General features: G+C 37.1%; 1 non-coding gene across 1 annotated transcript; it reads left to right on the forward strand.

Annotated features, from left to right (window-relative positions):
* Nucleotides 1-15,384: 15,384 nt before the first annotated feature.
* LOC120368489 (small nucleolar RNA U3) lies at nucleotides 15,385-15,599 on the forward strand. The gene has a single exon (XR_005582600.1). It is a non-coding gene; the product is annotated as a small nucleolar RNA U3 (small nucleolar RNA).
* The last annotated feature ends 1,595 nt before the right edge of the window (nucleotides 15,600-17,194 follow it).

Genomic DNA, 17,194 nt, shown 5'->3' on the forward strand with positions numbered 1-17,194 from the left:
GTTGTAAGTTTTCCTCTGATAAACTCAATATTGTGTCTGTACCATGTGGGTTTGGAGGCATATGTCCATGACACCTTTACAAATCAGTTAAGTCAACTTCTTCATAAACATTTCATATTTCTTTACTGATTTCAAATAATCCTATACATCTTTTAAAAGAGTTTGTTTTTAATAAAGTTCTTGTTCTTTTATTAGGTAAATTACTACATTTTTATATATTTGTATTGCTATAATAATTTTTTCTTCTTGTTATATTTGCTAGTTTTCACTGATCTAGAGGAATATTTGGCTTATAGAGGTTGATATTACATACATCCTTGCTGTATTTTTGTGTTAGTAAAAAGAGTCTATTAGTAGGTTTTTTTGAGTTTTATAAGTAGTTGGTTATGTCCTTTCTAGTGACAGTTTTGCCTGTCTGCTATATATATGTATATAGTATTTGTTCACGTGCTTTGTATCTTACTGAACTGGCCGCAGACTTCAAACTCCAGTACTACATTGACAGTAGTAGTGGTCATAGTTATTCTTCTTTTATTTATCCCCACCCATTTAATAAGAGAATGTATTGAAAGGTTCTCAGTTATGTTTTTTCCCTTGTTTTATTATTATACTTTAAGTTCTGGGATACATGTGCAGAATGTGCAGTTTTCTATAGATTTACCACACAAAGGAAACACTGTTATAGCTTTTGTCATCCAAAGAGAAAAACAACAAGCTAATAACCATTATATAATACACAAAATGGAATAGAAGGCTAAACAGTACAAACTTAAATAAGTATATTAAATAGTATCAGAGAAACCAGGTTTCACCTTGAAAACGTGAATCAGGAACAAAAATTCTTGAAACAGAAAATAAGCATATTACAGATATTTGGAGAAAAAAAGGGAGAACCCTGAAAGTATGAAATCAAGGACAAAAACGTCTTGGAATAAAAAACAACTAGAGGCACTGCATAATAAAATATACCAAATAGGAAATAAATAATTTAAAAGGTAAGTTGACTACAAGAATGGAGATAGCAAAGAATAAGCCAATACACTGAAACCTTATTGGAATTCTTCCATACAGTATCAATACGAGATAAGGAAATGAAAAAAAAAAAAAAAAAAAAAACTATAAATGGAAAATAAAGAGACCTAAAGGATAAGAGTACAAATCCAAACATCCTCTTTTATGGAGTCCAAATAGAACAGAAAAAAAAACGAAGAGCAAATAAATGAACAAATTTACAAGAAGAAAATAGCCCAAGTAAAATCTATTTTAAAATCCTGAATTTGAGAAAGATGTGAAACCTCCATTGAAGAGGATTTATAAAGTGTCAAATTACAAAGATTTTTTTAAAAAGAAAAAGAAAATTAGATATGTTGTGGTGCAATGGAAAGACATCTAAATTGGTCTGGGCTCTATCACGTATGCAAAACCGCTCTGAGTATTTCAAAATAAGGAATTTATTATAGAATTAGACATTAAACAATTACAAAAGAAGACTGGAAATTAAAGGCCAAAAAAAGAATTAAGGCATCAGAGAAGAGTCACTAACAATCTCTACATGAATGAATGACTCAGAGGTGGAAGAAAAATCTGGACTTCAGATAAGTCCAGCTGCTGGACAGTGACTGCTGCAAAGTAGACTGGCTTGTAAGTCCTTGAAGGGTTGTTGACTCTTTATGCTGACCTGCGATCTCACAGCAAAGCATCTGTGGCAGACCTGAGATCACCCATCGTCATCTGGGCAGCATTAGGAAAGAACAGTTGGTTATGAAACAAAACCCAAGATGGGTTTATTATTTTTAAATCCAAATCTATTTCCAATAATAATTTTACACAGAAGTATATATCTCCCATTTAAAATGAAGACATGATTAAGAAATGTTTGCAGATAGTGCAATGACACTTGTATCATTCAGATTTCTCCAAGTGATGAACAAATGGATGATAAGAATTTGAATTATCGATGTGTTTGAAAATGTAGAAATATTTTCTGATTAATAACAATTTTTGTCTTTCTTTTTTCTTCAAATACTGTATCTTAGATTGAGACTTCAGGAAACACACTGAGACAGAGTTGCATGCAGAAGATTTGTCAGGAGCAGTCTGGGGAGATACACGGATAAGGAACTTGATGAAAGCAAAATGGACAGAGAGAGGCTGACCCGTGTTATAGCTGCATTCAGGATATGAGTTGATCTTATGTGGAGATAGAATAACCGTTCGGAGTTGTCCTAAATTAAGGCTAGATGGCTGAGGCTTTGTATCTCTGCTTCAGCCAGTTACTGGCTGAGAATCACCTCTAGGGGTTGATGCAACATTGGAGACGGCTGTTCTTGGCTGCCCAGTGAAATTCCCATAAAAGGTACTTCTGCGAGCCATCAGCAATGGACAATTCTAGCAGCTGGGGGATAGAGATACTACTTGGAAAAGTGTCCACTACAGCCCATCCTTTGAGTCATTTACGTCCACTTATTTTTCTTAATAACCTGCCCTTATTTGGGATAGCTTCTTCAAGATCTGTTGCTGAAGTTGACCTTGAAGCCATAACTGATACTCAGCCATCTCCTTTCTCTGTCTTTCACTCTAGATTCTCCTTTCTACAGCTAGCACCAAACCTGGTCTGGGTCACTTTTATGGTGAGATGACATAAACCCTTGTCACTGAAGAGTCTGAACCCCTGGTTACCATGCCCATCTCAGGTGATGCTACTCTGGCAGCGAAAACTGTATCACTTGTAGTTTGTGGAATGTGGTCAGCTCCTGGCATCCTGTAGTAATACAATCTGTAAAACTTTCACTGGTGGTGAACTTGGACAGCATGCTGATAGAAGCCCCAGTGACTGCTACAGTATTTAAAATACTAGAAAGAAAACAAGGGCATTGTAAAAATAAGGGCTGAGAATTAAGTGGCTACTGCTGAACTGATAGGACTCATTGAAGAGACATAATCGAGAGGCTTTCTATGATTAATCATCAATTAAAGGAAAAATGAGAAAAAATTTAAGATAAAATGATGGCATTATCCCCACTCCAAGTTCAACAACTGACTCCTGGCATGAAAGCATACTCCAGCGCCCATCATTTGAGATGACATCATTTCAGCCAGGTATAATGACTCACACCTGTAATCCCAGCATTTTGGGAGGCCATGGCAGGCAGATCACCTGAGGTCAAGAGTTCAAGACCAGCCTGATCAGTATGGTGGTCTCTACAAAAAAAAAAAAAAAAAAAAAAAAAGCTGGATTTGGTGGCAGGTGCTTGTAATCCCAGCTACTTGGGAGGCTGAGGCAGGAGAATCACTTGAACCAAGGAGGCAGAGGTTGCAGTGAGCCAAGGTTATGCCAATGCACTCTAACTTGGATGAGAACAGCAAGACTCCATCTCAAAAAAAAAAAAAAAAAAAAAAAAGGAAAAAAAGAGATGTTATCGTTTCTCTGGAACTTAGTTCCTTTATATTTTAATATGTTCACAACTCTCCAGTGAATTTAGACAAAAGCATTTTTTTCATTTTTTGTTGTAATAACAATACAGTGGTTTTAAAATTATGCCCATGAATTCTTTCAAACTCTTTCCTTCAAGAGCTAAAATTTTATTTTCATCTATTTGAGCATGGCCTGGATTAGAGACATACTTCCTATGAATGAAATAGGATAAAAGTGGAGGCACGTCCCTACTGAGATTCAGCTATACAAAGACTGCAGTTTTCATCTTGAGGAGGACACTCTTGCTGGCTGTATCTCCTGCTCAGATCACTTGTTTTATGGAATCAGCTTCTGTGTTGTAAGAACACTGAAGCATCCCCTGGAGAGGTTCACATGGTGAGGATTCCAATATATAACCATGTAACTCAATCTTCTTAGAAGTGGATCTTCCATTAGTGCCATATGTGACTGCAGACCCGGGGAATAGCCAGTTATGCAAATTCATGTGATACTTACAGCCAGAACTATTGAGCTAAACCACCCTTGGATTTCTGACCCTCAGAAAATGTGTGAGATAATAAGTGTTTTAAGCTGCTAATGTTAGAAGTAATTTGTTATAAAGCAAGAGGTAGCTAATACAACAGTGAAGATCTTTCAAGGCCTCTGCGTTCTTCTTCTTATTATTATACTTTAAGTTCTGGGGTACATGTGCAGAACGTGCAGGTTTGTTACATAGGTATACAAGTGCCATGGTGGTTTGCTGCATCCATCACCCTGTCATCTACATTAGGTATTTCTCTTAACGTTAGCCCTCCCCTATTCCTCCACTCCCCAACAGGCCCAGTGTGTGATATTCCACTCCCTGTGTCCATGTGTTCTCATTGTTCAACTCCCATTTATGAGTGAGAACATGTGGTGTTTGGTTTTCTGTTCTTGTGCTACTGGGCTGAAAATGATGGTTTCCAGCTTCATCCATGTCCCTGCAAAAAACATGAACTCATCCTTTTTTATGGCTGCATAGTATTCCATGGTGTATATGTGCCACATTTGCTTTATCCAGTCTATCATTGATGGGCAGTTGGGTTGGTTCCAAGTCTTTGCTATTGTGAATAGTGTCAACACCTCTACATTCTAACTGCAACTCACGCAGTAGGGAATTTCACCCACCCATTTGAATGTTGACCAAATTCATATCACTAAATGAGTGATCTCAAATAAGCTTTCACAATTTGTGTTGATTTTCATTTGCCTAATTCACCCAGTACCACTTTCTGCTTCTTTTTAATTGTATTTTTGCCCGGGCTAAGAGAAGGGGCATACATTTCATTCCCTGAGATTCCCTGCCATGTAATTGGGTTCAGTCGATGGAAGACACCAGCAGAAAATCAGAGAGTAAAAAGAGGATAAGGTTGGAACATTCATCTCCTCTCTTGCCTGATTGTCTAAGATGCTGGCAGGAGCTGCATGTCATGATGACCATGTCTTCCCTCTGGCTTCCCCTACTGGATGACACCAGTTCTCACCCAGCTCATGAAGCACTGTTCTCTCCCTTCCGCATTAAGGTCTGGGATAAAAACAGCCTCATACTGTTACTCATTTCTGCCTCCTTTGTTGTCATTTATTGCTGGTTCCCTGAACCCTGCCAACATCTCTGGAAACAGCGTAATCATTTTTAGTGCAACCTCTCCTAAGTAAAGTCCTTTGAAATTCTTCACCTGAAAGTTCCAAAAGTCATCAGGCCAGTTTATCTAAAACTGGATTCAATCTCAATCCCTAAACCTGTTTAATTTTTACTATTCGAATTACTCACAGAACCATATTGAACTGATAATTCTTCTCCTACCAGAGAACAAGAAAATACTATATGGTTCACACTTAAAACCTGGAAGTTAACTGTCTTAGCCTGAGTTGCCCCCAGTAGCAGTAAAAAAGAAAGTAGTTTCTTTGGGAGGACATCCCGGGAAATGCCAACAGAGAAATGGAGAAGTGTAATAAAGTAAAGAATGCAGGGAGTAGAATGTGACTTACTAAGCAAGTTACCACTGTGGGCAGCAACAGCTTTATCCCACAGGGCTTTTAGCGCCCTGAGGAAGTCTGAGAGTTGGTATAGAACAAGACTCAGAGCCACTGCAAGGAATGGGCAAGGAAACTAGGTATTTATCTACCTGATATTCCTCCATCATTTTTGAGAGGGCAGTGTCCAGACACGTTATATCTGGAACTTCAGATGTGCCCTTTGTGTTAGCCAAATGTTCTCCCCTAGCCAGGAACAAACCAACCAACCAGGAGCTGCCACACATGGGTACGGGGATCCTAACAAGTGGCCTTTGACCCTGAGGAGGTGCCTGCTGATGAGATATAGGTAGGTGCCCACTGCTGTACCCTCCTAATGCCTCCCTCTCACTCACTCTCCACGTCTAGTCAATCACCAAAGACTGCAAATTTTATTTCCGAAAACTTTCCTGAGTCCATTCCTTCTTATCTGTTTATATTACGTTTTCTTTTGTGTTAACAAATTAATACACATCTAGTAACAATTTTTAAAACTCCACGCATTTGTTATCTCACAATTGCAGTGGGTCAGGAGCCCAGGCACAGCTTCACCGGGCTCTCTGTTCCGGGTCTCACAAGGCTGCAATCAAGGGTTGGCCAGGCTGTGTTCTTCCTTTAGCTCAGGGTCCATTTCCAAGCTTACACGGTTGTTGGTGAAATTCAGTTTCTTGGGATGCTGTGTGTAGGGTTCCTGTTTTCTTGCTGTCTGTCAGCTGGAAGGCTTTCCCGTCTGCTAGAGGACATCTTCAGGTTTTTTCGCCCCGTAGGCTTCTCTCAGGACCTCTTACAACATGTCAGATTACTAGTTCAAAGCCAGCAGGTGGGAGTTTCTCACTCCAGTCTACTAATACAGACACTTACGTAAATACATAATCAAAGGAATGATAGCTGATCACCTTTACCACGTTGTATTTATTTAGTCTGTTTAGATTGTCTGTCTATGCTCAAGGGGAGAAAAAATTACATGAGTGTGACTCATTGTGGGTCCCCGTAGGGTGTGTCTGCTATACTCACTAATAGTGTCCTATTTTAGGCAGCCTCATCTTTCAACTAAAATGCTAGAACAGCCTTCTAACTGGATTTCCTTCTTCTGATGTCATAATTCTCAAATCCATTGACCAAAAGCTGCCAGAGAAGTCTAAAATAAATGGAAATCTAATTTTGCAGCTATAATCCCCAAAAATTTTGTAGGTTTCCCTTCAATATAATGAGCCTCAAACTCCTCATCAGATAAACCAGGCCCTTCATAAGCTAGACCCTGCCTGCGTCTCAAGCTTTATCTCTCCTCATCTAGACTTCACCCACTAACAACAAAATGCAGGCAGTTTCCTGCACGCGCCATGCTGTGTTTCATTTTCTTGTCTTTGCTTATCAGCTGCCCCCTCTACCTGGAATGCTTTTCTCCCGTATTTGCTACTTAACTTGTGCAACTCAGCAAAAGCACCAGAAATCAATGGAGGCCCCCAAACTAACAATTTTAAGCACCATTTGTGGTATATATCCTATATACATCCCTATTATTGCACTTAACTCTTTGTAGAAGTTTTAATATTTCTATCCAATTCATTAGACAATGAGTTGCCTGAAGGTAGGAAGACTGTTTATCTTTGCATCCCATTATACCTGGCACATATAGGCCCTCGACATATTGTTGTTAAATTAATCAATGGATAAGTAATTAATTGTGGGGACAGAGTAAGTCACAAACTGACTATCTGATGCAAGTGTAATAGCCAAATGTGGTTGAATGATAATTAAAGTCACTGGGCATAGAAAAATATGATAAATATTAATTGCAATTTTCATTTAGATGGCTGTTGATTGAGCTTCAGTTGATTGTTCCAGATTCATTCATCTGTGTTTATGAGACATCTCCCATGAGAAAAGAGATCTTCAGTGAAATAAGTAAATCCAGTATATGCCAACTAATAAAGAAAAGATGAGGGGGTGGATTAAGATCCAAGTCTGAAAGGCCAGATGGATATCTGTATCTGATTTACTGATTCTCTTAGACCAGAACTAATTTCTATCATCATGGCATTTTGCTAGGGCCGGAGACACATGATGTCTCTAGATGTCCTATGGCAAGCGCACTAAGGCTTCCCAAGTTCATGAACCACATCTCTTCAACTTTGACGCCAGTCTGAATACAACAAGGCCACAATATATTTTTTGGTCCCTAATCTCTTGTTACTAATTGTTCAAATGCTTTGGCATTAAAAAAAAAAAAAAAAACAGGAGGTAGGCCATTCCTTTATCCCCTGCTGGTTACATCCCTCCTAAAGTCATAATCCCTATGACAATACCCATTTGCAGCAGGCATTGCTTTGATGAAGCTCTTTAACCACAATCCTTTTACATACTGTTTGTAATCTGCACAGCCATAATTATTCAGCCTCCCTTTCTTTGAGGGCATATTTTCACACTTCAGGAGCTCCCCAAACTTATAATTTAGCTTCGCTGCTGTGAAGACAAAAAAAAAAAAAAAAAAGCCTTCTCAACTGCCGTTTAAAATCATGCCACTGTTGACCCTAATCTCCTTCTAAAGCCCTAAAATATAAATTAGGCCTGTATTCATTGTGTCCCAAAGAGATTTCTTTTCTGGGACTGCCTCTCACTGCCGCGGGGCCTCCCCGGCCGTTCACAGTGGCCATCTGGTTTTTGTGCCTTCCCAGATGGGCTCAGCACAGATTCCAGGGTCTAGAAAAAAGGAGAGGAAAGAGACATTTGGTAGCCGAATGCATTTGACATTTGCAATACAGGAACAAATCTGCCACCCTTTTTCTCAGCTCCGCCATCACCTGCATAAGTTATTTGTGCTCCTACTGGCGCTTTGGTTAACAAACTTCACATTTTACGATTTCCTGATGAAAGAGTATTTTGAGGACTGAAAAATTAAAGTGCGACTGATGCCTCATTTTAAAGAAAAACTGTAAAAAATATGTACACAGGTGCTTTAATTATTGGGAAATAGTAAGTTTGAATATGACATGTTGGGTCCTGCAATAGAAAAGTGAAAGAATGAAGATTTCTTGCGCATTCTATTAAGTGGTATTAGAAAACACTTATGTAGGGCTTAAAATATGCCAAGCAGTATCTTGAATGATTTTCATCAGGATTAAAAACAGGTAAAATGGTACTTCTAAGATAATGGTTATTTAGAAATCTCAGCAACTGTACATTTTATTGAAATCTTGAGAAAATTGTACCTCGATATGCTATTGTAAATAATGATACTGAGCGTGTACTCTGCATGTTTTCCCCAGTCTTCCCCAATGGGAACATTTTGAAACTATAGTATAATAGCACAACCATATTACTGACATAGATATAATCTGCTGATCTTAGATTTCTCCAAATTTACTTTACTTATTTGTGTGTGAGGTGTTTAAATCTGTGCATTATTTTGCATGTGTAGATACATGTATCATATCCACCGCCATAATCAAGAAACTGAACAGTTTCATCACTAAAGGATCCCTCTTGTTTCTCTGTTAGAACCACACCCACCTACAACCCACTATCCCTCATTTCTGGCAACCACTAATGGGTCCTCCATTTGTACAGCTTGTCATTTCAAAAATGTTATATAAGTGGAATTGTAAAGTATATAACCTTTTAGGACTGGCTTTTCTCACTCAGCATAATTTTCTGAAGATTCAACCAAGCTGTTACATATGTCAATGGTTTGTTTTTATTGCTAGGTATCTCATCCAATTTCTTCTAAGTTGTCTAAATTAGAGTAAAGTTATCCACAGCATTTCCTTATTAATCTTTTAATAGCTTCATGATTTGTAATGATATCCTGTATTTTATTCCTGATATTTATTATTTATGGCTTCTCACTTTGTGTTTCTGTGAGTCTTGCTAGAGATTTCAATGTTATTGATTGTTTTAAAGATTCTGGTTTCTGTTTCATTGGTTTTCTGTGCTGTTTCACAATTTTAAATTCTATTGGTTTTTGCTCCCATCTTAAAGATTTTCTTTCTTCTGCTTGCTTTGTGTTCATTTTGCTCTTCTTTTTCTAGTTTCTTGAGGTAGAAATGTCATTGATTTGAGAGCTTTTCTCTTTTCTGATATAGAAATTTTGTGCCTTAAGTTTTCCTCTCAGCACTGCCTTGGCCGTATATTTTGTATTTTGACAAAGTGGGTGTTTGTTTTTATAAGCTTTTATGTATGTATTTTTAAATTTTTCTTCGATTTAGGAGGTACGCAGAAATTCTTAGTTTAATATTTATGTGTTTAGAGATTATACAGGTTTCTTTCTGTTGTCGATTTTTGGTCACAGAACACAAATTCTACATTACTTCAATTCTTTTAAATTTGTTGAGGTTTGTTTTATGGCCCAGTTTGTTTTGGCAAGTGTTCCATGTGTGCTTGAAATAAATATGTATATATTCTGCAGTTTTCACGTGGACACTTTTACGTATATCCCTTAGATGCTATTTTCGGAAAGGTATTCAGATATGCTTTATCTTTGCTAAATTTTCTATTAATGTCTCTATTAGTAGCCGAGAGGGAGGCATTAAAGTCTCAAACTGTAATTGTACAGCTGTCTATGTCTCCTCTCAGCTCTTGCTTCACATGGGTTGAAGCTCTGCTATTTAGGATCAGTGTATCTTCCTGATGAATTAATCCTTTTATTATTATGTAACGATCCTTTTTATCTCTTGCAATTCCTTTGCTTTTAAAATTTTATTATTGTTTTTATGATATACTGTTTTCTATCCTTTTGCTTGCAACCTACTTTTGTCATTAAATTTGAAGTGAGTTTGTATTTACACCATTTGCATTTAGCGTAGTTACTGATAGGTTCCTGTTTATGCCTTTTTCCCTCCTCCCCCGCCCCGCCCCACTCAGTTTGTTTCCTATGTTTCTTTTTTTTTTCTTTTTCTTTTTTTTTTTTTTTTTTTTTTGAGTCGGAGTTTCGCTCTTGTTACCCAGGCTGGAGTGCAATGGCGCGATCTCGGCTCACCGCAACCTCCGCCTCCTGGGTTCAGGCAATTCTCCTGCCTCAGCCTCCTGAGTAGCTGGGATTACAGGCACGAGCCACCATGCCCAGCTGATTTTTTGTATTTTTAGTAGAGACGGGGTTTCACCATGTTGACCAGGATGGTCTCGATCTCTTGACCTTGTGATCTACCCGCCTCTGCCTCCCAAAGTGCTGGGATTACAGGCATGAGCCAGCATGCCCGGCCCTGTTTCCTATGTTTCTTATTCCTCTCCCTCTTCTTACCATTTCTGAATTACTTAAACATTTTTTAGGATTTCATCTAGACTTATGATATTTTTGAGTAGATCTCTTTTTATAATTTTTGTAGTAGCTGCTCTGGGTATTACAATATTCATATATTGCTATTAGTAACATTTTACTACTTTGAGTAGTAAACATTTTACTGCTCTGAGTAAAATATGAAAGCATCATTTCCATTTAGATAGGTCTCTTTCCTTTCTCAACCTTTAAATATTATTGTCTGGAATATCACATGAAATTACAGTTTTGTTTTACTTATCAAATATTATCCATAAAACTCATGGTGAAAAGGGGGCTTGTTTTATGTAAGCATATTTCTGTACTTTTCTTTGTTTTTTTTCTTCCTTCCCGGTGCTCCAAGATTCTTTCTTTCATCATTTTCTTTCTGTTTGAATTTTTCTTAGTTAAAATTTAAAGATAAGTCTGATAGTGGCAAATTCTTTTCTTTTTCTTTCATTTCAGTTTGTCGTGATTTCCCCTTCTTTCCTGAAGGTAGTTTCACTAGACATAAAGTTCACAATTGACACTTCTCTTTTTTTTTTTCAGCACTTCAACAATATGCCACTTCCTTTTGGCATTTATGGTTTCAGATGAGAAATCTGTTGTTACATGAATTGATTATCTTAGTCAGTGTAGAATGATATAATAAAAATACCATAGAATTGGTGGCATATAAACAAGTTGAATTTGTCTCTCTGAATTCTAGAGGCTGGAAATCAAGATCGGGATGCCAGCATGGTCAGTTTCTGGTGAGGGTCCTCTTTTGGTTGAAGACTGCCATCACCTCATTGTATTCTCATATTTTGGAAAGTATACAAGAGAGCTCTATTATAAGAGAGTTTTCTAACGTCTCTTACAAGGCACTAATCACACTCTTAAAGGCCTCACCCTTATGACTTAATTACCATCCAAAGATTCTCACCTAATAATACCATCACCTTGGGGATTAGGATTTCAAGATATGAATTGGGGAAGATGAAAACAGTCAATTCATAACATTATTTATATCTCTCCCTTCGTTAGTAGAGTGTTGTTTCTCTTTGGCTGTTTTCAAGATTTTTTTCCTGAATTTTGGTTTCCAAAAATTTTATTGTATGTCTGATGCAGATTTATTTTGTTTCAAATTTGCTCAGCTTCTTCAATCTGTAGGTTTGTGTTGTCACCAAAATGTAGGCAATTTTCAAACATTATTTCTTCAAATACTCTTTCAACTCCATTCTTTATTTCCCCCTCTCTTCTTTTGAAAATCTGATGATAGGAATATTAGATTTTTTGTTATTGTTTTACAGGTAATGAACCTTTGCTCAAATCTTTTTCAGCCTGTTCTATTCGTTTTTCAGATAGAGTAACTTTTATTCATCTGTTCTCAAGGTCACTGATTTTTATCATATCTTTTTCAATCTACTGTTGAACACATCCAGCAGGTTTCATTTTTATTAGTATTATTATTACAGTATTTTTAATTCTATATATTTTCAATTTGGTTCCTTTTATGGTTTGTATTTTTTGCTAAGAGTTTTCTATATTTTAATTTGTTTCAAGAGGAATTAATAGTTGACTGGTAAAACATCTTTATTTTAATTGACAAATAATTATATATGCATTATTATACAATAGTACATATACATAAAGTAGTACAATGTGGTATTTTCCTACATGTATACCTGGTGGAATGATTAAATCAAGCTAATTAGTTTATCTGGCATCTCAAATATTTATAATTTCTTAGTGGTGAAAGCATTTGAAATTCTTTCTGTTAGCTATTTTGAAATATATATTATTATTAATTATAGTCACCATGCTATATAATAGAACACCAGAACTTATTCCCTCTATCTAGCTAAAACTTTGTACTTTTGACCAAAGTCTTCTCTTTCCCTCTGTACCCCCTGCCCCAGCTCCTAGTGACCACCATTCTACCCTCGACTTTGATGAGTCTGCCTTCTTTAGATTGTACATATAGGTAAGATCATATGATACTTGACTCTCTATGCCTGGCTTATTTCACTTAACATAATGTCCTCCAGGTTCACCCATGTTGCCACAAATGACAGAGTTTCCCAGGTTTTCTAATGCTGAATATTATTTTGTTGTGTCTATATACCACATTTTTCAATCCATTCATTTGTTGATGGCTGATAAAGCATTTTTATAAATGCTTCTTTATAAATGCTGCTTAATACTTGTCAGATAGCTCCAGCATTTGATTCTTCTCAGTATTGGCATCGGCCAATTAGCTTTTCTAACTGAAGTTGTGATTTTATTGGTTCTTAGTGTGGTGGGTAATTTTCAATTATATCATGGACATCTAGTCTATTGTATTAGGAGATTCTATGTCCTATTTGAATCATTATTTTAGCAGTCAGTTATCTTATTTATACTTAGCACACAGGTCTTTGCCTAGTCTTGTGGGCTGTGGTTTCAGTAACTTCTTACTTTTAAGAGATTTTGTGGTATTCCTTTGGTCATTTGGCTTTTCCTGGTGCTACTGGGACTGAACACTGGTTCCTGCTGGTGCTTCCTGATCAGGAAAAAGGGGTTCTCTTTGTGTGCGGGATGTCTACTGGATGAAAGGTGTGGTAAGGTTCCTCTTACTGGTACTCTTCAATTCCTTGGTATCTCTGGACGGGGAAAGGGAATCTCAGGTTCATGGGTTCAAAGAAGCTTTCAGGGCCCGGCTACTTACTTTGAATGAGACCTTCTCATCAGTTCTGCCCACTAGTCCCATGTCTGTGTGGGGTGGGGAAGGAGCCTCTCATTCCCTCAGAGACAAAGAAGATCCATCACCCAGCCACTTATTTTGACTGGGTCCTTCAGGCCAGTTCTGCCACATACCCCACTATCTCTAGGTGGAATGAAAGAGTCTTACCCCAGGGGGATAAAGTGATCCTGGACTTAGCCTCTTGCCGTGTTCTTATTGTGAGTTCGTCTTTCCACCTCAGTATCTCTTGATAGGGGAGAGGAGCCTCAGAATCATTATTATTCGTGCAGCTCTCCATCAATCACCTTTGTGGATAGTGTCCACTTACCTGATACTGTCACAGGGGCTCCCTTTAGCTATTAGAGAGGAATGAGTCTGTCTGGGCTGATATTGACAGCCTAGGGTCAGAAAATGCTGGTCTGGTCAATTTTTTTCTGTTGGGGAGGTACAAAACCCCCTGCCAGCATTTTTTCTCTACTCTTAGGATTCCAAACCAATTTGCCTTTTTTTTTAAACCAGATTTCTAGAATTATCTTTGAGCTGTGTCTTGACCTATGGCAGTTTATAGTTGTATTTGGCAGGGAAGAATAGAGAGAAATGAGTCTATGCCATCTCGCCCATACCAGAAGCCCAACAGTACATTAATGAGTTTTACATTGACTCATGCCTGTAATCCCAGCACTTTGGGAGGCTGAGCGGGGAGCATCACTTGAGGCCAGCAGTTAAAGACCAGTGTGGACAACATAGTGAGACCCCATCTCTACAAAATTATGTTTTAATTAGCCAGCCATGCTGGCCTGCACCTGTAGTCCTAGTTATTCAGGAGGCTCAGGTGGGAGGATCACTTAAGCCCAGAGCTTAAGGTTACAGTGAGCTATGATCAGGCCACTGTACTCCATCCTGAGTGAAAGAGCAAGATCTTATCTCTAAAAATAAAAAATAAAAATAAATTTCCATACTATTGCTAATATATTCTTTTTTATCCCTTTATAATTTTCTCTCCACTCCAAAACACTGAATCAACACACATACTCTGTGACCTTAAAAGCTGTAACAATCAAATGTTTTCCATTAATTTTTTAATAAAAAATAATTTTGATTCTTATGTAGGTATAAAAAATAATGAAAACTTAAAATTCTGGCCTGAATAAGATTGCTGAGATGATTCAGCTACATATAGAAACCATTTACATATGAGAATTTACTATTTTCAAAAGCTTAACCTGCCAAATTAAAATATCACAAAAAAATGCTTACTAATCATGCCTCTAAATTCATTATCATTTAGATAGCATTTATTAGTCCTAAAATGTTGGAAGACATATTTCATTCATTACTAAATGTCAACAAATGATGTAAAAAATCTACTAACTTTAAGAAAGAATCAGAACTAAACAAGAAATGTAAGAAAAAGATTAGTTGTTATTCTTTAAATGAGTAAGAAAAGACTTTACTTTAGTGCTTTGGGACACCAGGACACTGAGTGACTTTATGCAGGATTGTACCCTAAGCAAAATAGGACATGTGCCTTTCTGAGGCAGTTATACTCAAACACTAATTTCAACTTTAAAGTATAATTTATTGTATTAGTCTGTTCTCATGTTGCTATAAGGGCATACCTGAGACTCGATAATTTATTAAGGAAAGAGGTTTAACTGACTCACCGTTCAGCATGGCTAGACAAGCCTCAGGAAGCATACAGTCATAGTGGATGGGGAAGCCAACACATCTTTCTTCACATGGTGTCAGGGAGAAGCATGAGAGCTGAGCAAAGGGGGAATTTCCTTATAAAATCATCAAATCTCATGAGAATTTACTCACTATCACGAGAACAGGATGGAGGAATCCAACCCCATGATTCAATTATCTCCACCTAGTCCCTCTCATGACATGTGGGAATTGTGGCAACTACAATTCAAGATGAGATTTGTGCAGAGACACAGTCAAACCATATCACTTATCAAGACTATTCTTTCAGAGATCGCTTTTTGTGCTTTGTTACTAGAAGTTTCTCTGAACATGTACAGCACCAGAAACTGTGAGGAGGGAGCACAGCATTGTCTCCTAAGCAGGAAGTCAGCTCTCTGTGTTGTGTCGCTGCAACTGACACTTGGTATTGATGATCATTCTTTCCCTCCCTCAGAAGAATAAGAGGGAGAGGATGACGTCTGAAAGGTAATTACTTAAATTAATTCATTTTATGCAGTTTATCAGGCAATAATATTTTGAGATTAAAATGCAAATTTGATTCTACGATCTATAGAAGATTCGTATTCCACAGTTTTTTACAGAAGGTTGTCATTTTTCTGAGGATTCACAATCAATATTCCTTGGTTCATAGTCTTTACATCCAGTAATCAGATATATTACTTAAAATGTTTTTAAATTTTAACTTTCTTTGACATTTTAATATTTTAATCAGGAATTTCATTTCCCTAGATAAGATACCTTTCATTATGAAATTGTGCTTTTTCAGCTCATTAGAAGGCAACATTGGGTCTGAAGTTTAGGAAAATTACTGAAGATAAGGATGTTAAAAAATACATCAAGATACAACAGAAGAGCATATGAATTTTTTTAAATTAAAATGACATTAAAAGAGAGTGGAAGTTTTAAAATATATCTACAAATTCTCTGACATGCCTTCGTTTAAGAAATGGAGCTTCATTCCCCTCCTGCTGAATGTTGGCTGGATATAGTGATTTGCTCCTATCAAATAGACTATGTAGAAATGATGGTGTGTGACCTTCAATAAGAGGTCATGCAAGGCCTTGCGTCTGACTCTTCACTCTCTCTGGGATCACTTGCTCTGGTGTGAGATATTAATAGATACCATGTCATGAGAACATTCAAGTAACTCCATGTAGAAGTCCATGTGGACAGGAATGGATGCTTTTCAAAACTCACCAAGGAACTGACGCCTTCTGCTGATAGTCATGTCATTGAACCATCCAGTAAGTGAATCCTAAAGCTACAGCTCCAGTGAAATGTTTAAGATGAAAGTAACCCCAGGCAATACCATGGCTTGACCCTCAGCCAGAACCATACAGCTAAGCTGTCTTCACCTTTTTGACTCACAGAAATATGACAGAATAATGTTTGATGTTTTAAACTCCCAAGTATATGGATAATTTGTTATGCATCAATAAATAACTATTACAAATATCTTCCCTTACAGAATTGACAAAAGATCTCACCCTTTGATGTCCAGAAGTAAACATGAACTGACATGTGATAAATCCTGGAAACATTCTCGGAAACTCTGCTTTTGACAAACCCAATGACCCCCAACTCACTCTGCCCATTTCAGCTCACCAGTATCTTTACATCAATCCACTCTCTTATGATTTCTTTCTCATCCAGATTGGCAATATTAGAATAAGAAATCTAGTGCAATTTTGCTTAGATAGGCTTAAATCAGGCAAGCTCTCATATTTTGTGTTTTTTGGTTTTTCAATGAGATTCTACAACAGGGATCTCTATTTCCAGAAATCAGATAACTAACTCACAAAAAGGTATTTTTTTTATTTCCATACTTCTGAATATTCTTGTTCTGACCTTGAAACAGAATTTCTATATACCTGTGGTCATTTTACAGAAATCGTTTTAGTATCATATCTAAATACAAAAAGAATGATCTGTATCTTAACATTCTATGTTTGAATATATCAGCATATTCACCTTTCAATATATATATTTCAGTAAAAGTTAATGGCAAATTATCTGGAGCCAGCAAACCTGCTAACTATTAAGGCAAAAACTGGGAGGCAAA

This window comes from Saimiri boliviensis, chromosome 18 (assembly GCF_048565385.1).
Source record: "Saimiri boliviensis isolate mSaiBol1 chromosome 18, mSaiBol1.pri, whole genome shotgun sequence".
NCBI classification, from domain to species: Eukaryota; Metazoa; Chordata; class Mammalia; order Primates; family Cebidae; genus Saimiri; species Saimiri boliviensis.